This window comes from Carex rostrata, chromosome 16, assembly GCF_964058835.1.
Source record: "Carex rostrata chromosome 16, lpCarRost1.2, whole genome shotgun sequence".
Taxonomy (NCBI): domain Eukaryota; kingdom Viridiplantae; phylum Streptophyta; class Magnoliopsida; order Poales; family Cyperaceae; genus Carex; species Carex rostrata.
The window spans coordinates 7,611,540-7,618,107 of NC_135933.1; positions in this window are offsets into that span (position 1 = coordinate 7,611,540).

Consider the following 6,568-nt stretch of genomic DNA (forward strand, 5'->3'; position numbering starts at 1 on the left):
ACCGAGCATGTCAGATCAACCCAATAATGCCATCTATGTGAGGCTTTTTGATGGCGTTATCAAAATAAATTTGGTTTTGTTTGCTTTGATTCGCATGATCTCAGTTCCAAATGACAGTTGAGACTTTAAACGAAGGCTATCGGAAAACATCTCTCTGCTTTCATATTTCCAGTATTGGTTTCTTGCCGGACAATCTCAAACTAACTACACAGTTACAAAGCAAGTCAATGATTCGAATAGTGCAACAAATTTAGCAAGAATTTGAAGTACTGGAAGTGAAAAATAATAATATGATCCCTGATCAAGAAAGAGAATATCCAAAGTGATTAAATAGTTTCAAAGTTTGCTTTCTGACAATGAGTAAGCTTCTAACTGTATCGGTTTTACGCGAGGAATTAAAATGTGATTTTTTTCACACGTGTCACTCTTAGAACAGTACAGCCAAACAAAATTGGAATTGTTTTTTAATTTCTATCCTTACAAAATCACCCCCTGAAATACTAAATATTAAGCAACACGATGGAGGCGGGCACGCGACCTGCGACCAGTCTACCAAACTATAATTTTTGGAAAGGCTTCTATATAATTTTTTGAGTGAGTCTACAGTAGTATGCATATTACAATTTGTTAACGTGATACGGCTCTATATTCGAGTTTTCAAATCCTAACGGTCGATCCGAACTGTTCATCTTGTTCTCCATATTAATATGTGTTTGGAGACTAAATTTTACATTTTTTGAAATTTTTTTACTATTTTTTAGATTTATTGAAAATCACTGTTTTTGGATGGTCCAGAATTTTCAGATCAAGTGATTTTCTAAATATCTAAAAAAATAGTAAAAAATTTTCAAAAAATGTAAAATTTTGTCTCCAAACACATATTAATATGGAGAACAAGATGAACGGTTCGGATCGACCGTTAGGATTTGAAAACTAAAATATAGAGCCGTAGCACGGTAACAACCCGTGATATGCATAGTACCATAGACTCACTCTAATTTTTTTATGAGAGGCCTCTACAGTATTTTTTTTAAAATTTTTAATAATTTAAATGTTAAAATAAAATTATTGAATATGATCTAGATCATTTTCTCTATGTTCTCATAAAAAAATATGACATTTCAATTTTATTTTAGTTGTCATCAAGAGCTTGTAAAAAACATATTAATGTGAATAATTTTTAGACGTTGATTTTTCAACTTATTAATTTACATAAAAATAAAATTGAAATATAATATTTTTTTATGAGCATATAGAGAAAATAACATATATCACATCTAAAAATTTTATTTTAACTTTTAAATTTTAAATTTTAAGTTATTAAAGTTTAAAAAAAATAAATGCAAAGCGAGACACAAAAAATATAGACATTTAAATTCTCCTTTTTTATATGTTGACAAGGACTGCTGTGACCGTCTCGTTTTTATACAATCTAGTTCTGTTCCTTGATATCCTGAGTTTTATAATAATTACATAAATTAATTTTATATAGTTAAATGTTAATAGAGACATAAGATTGTATATATAAAACATCAATGATAATTGACAATGTCAGATCCGTAGAATCACACAAACATATCCCCAGTAGCTATAATTAGCTGAATGCTAACAAATATTTTTTTAAATGTTAAGAACACATATCTAATTATTTAATAAAACTGACAAAATTCATCAATATATAAGGACTTAATATGCAAGTGCTATAAACTAGAAATATTGATTCGTTTCTTACAAATACATATTTGTTAGCATTAAATAGCAATAAAATGAAACGAATGGATTCTCTGAAGTTACAATTTTTTAATTAATATATTATTGACATGGTAATTTTTTCTAACATTTAGCAATATCTCCCTATCGTTAAATATAGCTAGCTATATATTGTAGTTACCGAAGACGTGTTTGCTTGATTGAGGAATTATATATACTAAGAAGATAATTAAATTGGTTATATCTGTGTTTCTACTTACTATCATATCAATCGTAATCCATCATTATTTACTAATTAAGTACAATATATAAAGTTATAAATTTAGAGCCATTAATAAATATAGAATAATTATTTCAGTACACATGCTACAGTACCTGCACTACAGTAACCGTACTTAGAGGAATAATGTATTATGTCCCCACTAATTATATTGTGTCAACTAATTATTATTTTAAAAAGATATTATATAGTCTCAACTAATTATTATTCTAAAATTCTAACAACACTCTTTCTTTATAGTTCCCACTTATTATATGGCCCCCTTTCAAAGTCCCGGCACTAATTCCGCGCTCTAACAAAAATAGTTGACCTCATAAAAATAAATACTTCAGTGCATAGATATAAATACTTTCAATACTTAGATAATAAGGCATTTAATGTCATATATAAAAAATACTTAGATATTTTTACCTTTGTAGATATAAATACTTAGAAGATAATATATTAGCATTTAAAAAAAGTAAGATATTAATACTTTGATGCATAACTTATTATGATAATATCTTTTCGAGTTCCCCAATCATTCCTCAACTTTTCTCTAACAAACATAATTAACCTCATAGATATAAATACTTCAGTGTATAAGTATAAATACTTTCAAACTTAGATATTAATACTTTCAGTGTCATATATAAAAAATACTTGCAAGTGTATGTATAAATACTTGTACGGCGAGGTATAAATATTTGTGCGACGACGAGTCTGAAAGTACACCATCATGGATTTCATTTGAAAGAGAAAATTGCATAGATATTAATACTTTAAAAAAAAAATTCAAATTGTGGAGTTTTTGCGGTCTCCATAGAAAGTTATATTTATGCATTTAATTTTCGGTGGTCCCCGTGTACTATAGCACAGGTACAGTGCGGGGTACTGTAGCGTGGGTATTGTTATCTTCGCGCTTTAAGAATCCACACAATAAATAATTGTTCACATCATAATTATAAATACTTCTGTATATAGGTATAAATATTTTCGTTCATAGGTATTAATACTTTAGGGAAAAAATTCGAATTGTACAGTTTTTGCAATTCCCACAAGAAGTTATATGTTCACATTTAATTTTCGGTGGTCTCCTCTGTGGGTACTGTAGCGCGGGTACTATTATCAGCTCCCATAAATATATTAGTTTTTTTTTTAGAATTAGAGGCCAATAGCCTATTAACGAATATACTAAATAAGAAAAATATTTCCATTAAATATATTAGTTTCTTAACTAAATGATTATATCTTTAAATTTTTATCTAGATATAATTATTATCTAGATATAATTATTATTGAGGTAGCTATTAGAGGATTTAAAAATGTTTCTTAACTAATTGTTTCAGTCGATGATACATCATACATGATGCCTAATTGAGCGGTTTCTTTTCTGAGTTTAATTTTAAAAATTAAATGTTTGCGTAGTGATTTCCTCAATTTTTGACTGACACAATGGACCGCTATTTTAATATCTCGCGGTTCCCAATTTACTCATGGAATTTGGTACCGCTTGTCTACATCACCGTACCAATTATTTATTGAGAAATTTTTAGTTAGGCACTTCCAACAGCTAACAACAGTTATAGCACTCCAATTGGAAAGTGGCATTCACACAACACAAGTTGTTACTTGTTAGTAACACAAAATCGTTCAAAATTTTAATTTGATTGCAAATTTCACCCATGTTAGTTTTGACAAGAAAGTTTTTTACCCATGTTAGTTATATCCACATTACGAAAGCAGGACGCATCCGATGGGTATCATATTCAAATTGATTTGATGTATTTTTTGAACCATCTTGATTTGTTTCATAATGTGTGCACACTTGATCTATATGAATATTAAAGTGAAGCACACGAATATTGAAGCGGAATACATAGATAATGAAGCTAATCAGACGGTTCCGAACAGATATCAAACCGATTTGAGTCTGAGGTCCATCGGACACGCTCCGCTCCCCTGCATTACTCGTTCCTTTTCCTTATTTATTGGAGTTTTCTTAATGACTATCTTTTAATTAATTATTAGTTTTCTTGTACCTCTTATTATTCTCTAAGGAAATCATTCATTAAAAAAATTACAGATCTTTGATGTACTATTACCTCTATAGATTGAAGCTTTTATATATATATATATATAGAGAGAGAGAGAGAGAGGGGCTACGGTGAGTTGCGAAGTAAAGCGACTATTTTACTTCACGCTCATATTTTGCGATTTTAAAGTTCAAAACGTCGATCCGAACCGTTCATCTTGTTTTCCATATTGAAATGTGCTTGGAGACCAAATTTTACATTTTTTGGAATTTGTTTACTATTTATTAAGCAATTTTGAAAGTCGCTGATCTGATGGTCCAGAAAATTTTACTATTTTTTACTGTTCACAGCAAAACAACAATTTTAAAAAATGCTTAATAAATAGTAAAAAAATTCCAAAAAATGTAAAATTTGGTCTCCAAGCACATTTCAATATGGATTAAACATCTAACGGTTCGGATCGGTCATTTGGACTTTCAAAATAAAAATACGGTGTGAAGTAGAAACGCGTTTTACTTCGCAACTCACCGTAGCCCATCTCTCTCTCTATAGGATTTGGCTAATATGCTATGGGTTGCATAGAGGCTTCCCGTGCTACGGCTCAATATTCAAGTTTTCAAAATCCTAACGGTCGATCCGAACCGTTCATCTTGTTCTCCATATTAATATGTGTTTGGAGACCAAATTTTACATTTTTTGAAATTTTTTTACTATTTTTTTAGATTTATTGAATATCGCTGTTTTTTATGATCCAGATTTGTCTGAAAAACAACGATTTTCAATAAATCTAAAAAAATAGTAAAAAATTTCCAAAAAATGTAAAATTTGGTCTCCAAACACATATTAATATGGAGAACAAGATGAACGATTCGGATCGACCATTAGGATTTTGAAAACTCGAATATTGAGCCGTAGCACGGAAGGCCTTTATGCAACCCATAGCACCGTAACCAAGTCCCCCTATATATATATATATATATATATATATATATATATATATATTTTTTTTTTTTGCGCTCTCGTTTTCTAGTGAATAAAATTAGACCGACAATTTTTCTATATAAAATTTTCTTAATTGTGCAATGATTACATTTTAGTCTGTTGGATGCGATTTAGCATTTGCACCTAAGCTGTTTGTCACACCTCGAAACACGAGGTCGTGCAGTTATGCTGTGAATACACAGTTTCCGCTGTACCCACAAAACAATTACATAGATATAACTCCAACCAAACAATTCATCATACCATAATTACCATAACAGTAACATTAAACAAATTGTTTTTAACCTTCAGTCAGAAAATATTTAAACATACAACCTTCAATCAAAGAAAACAACACATTTCACCACTTTTACATTTAAACAGTATTTCACAATTTTTACAAAACAACACATTTCACCATTTTTACAAAGCAACATATTTCACAATTTTTATAAAGCAACAAGGTATGTCTGAAAATGCTGTACAACAAAATATTATACAAGGGTTCAACCAGTAAACAAAAGATGTCACAATAACATGGCATATTATATACCTACATGGCTTACTCCTCACTTGTTGTGCCCAGATCCTTATTCTTGCTTTCCTGAAATAATAACCCACAAGGGAGAAGAGGGGTGAGAAACTTGTCAACCGTTTCTCAGTGCATAATTTATTTAGGGCTACTGAATTTGTAAGAAATCCATTACCAAAACTAAATAATTATAATATTTCAATATCAAGTTAATTAGTCATTAATAATGAATGCAAATGCTGAAGAATGAGATTCAACAAATATCACATTCAAAGATAATCAAAGAACTATTATTCAAAATATTTGAACCTAAACAATAAAATTACCAAGTTAGGTTATCAATGATAGATATAAGATATCTATCAATCTTTGGCTTAAACCATTCTATTAGGTCCAGTTTGTAGTCAGACATAACTCATAAATTCCGATAAGCATATTCATCAATAAAATACAAGATATAGTCACCCTTATCAGAAGTGACCAATAGAACAATTGATATACCGCAGTTTTACTGTTGTTGCTGCAATCACAATTTACATTATCCTCTACCCAATCGGTACTGGATTCAGTTGAGGTCATTTACCGTATGTGCATATGGATCATGAATCAAAGTCTAGCGTCAACTCTAGACTTTGTAGTAAACAATAAAGTAAATCAATTCGATACTGTGGTCCCATTCAATTATCAGAAACGAGAAGACAAACAATCGATAAAACAATATCAAAATGATAAATCATCACAGTTATAATAATTCAAGTATGCTATTAACTTAATTCATGCAAATGATGCAATCATGCAACGATGCTATCAATCAGAAATTCAACATGCTAATATAAATAGTTATTTAATTCTTAGAAATAAAAATTAAGACAAATTTCGTCAACCCCCGCACATGATCACGCATGGTGCGTAGAGGATCAGCTATCACTAGATTCAGAACTTCAGACAATCCCGCTAAGTCGTGCTTGATAGGGTCTACGTTTAAATCAAATAACATAGATAGGTTAATATCTAATTAACAAAATCATATTATACTTTTATCATCTAGTA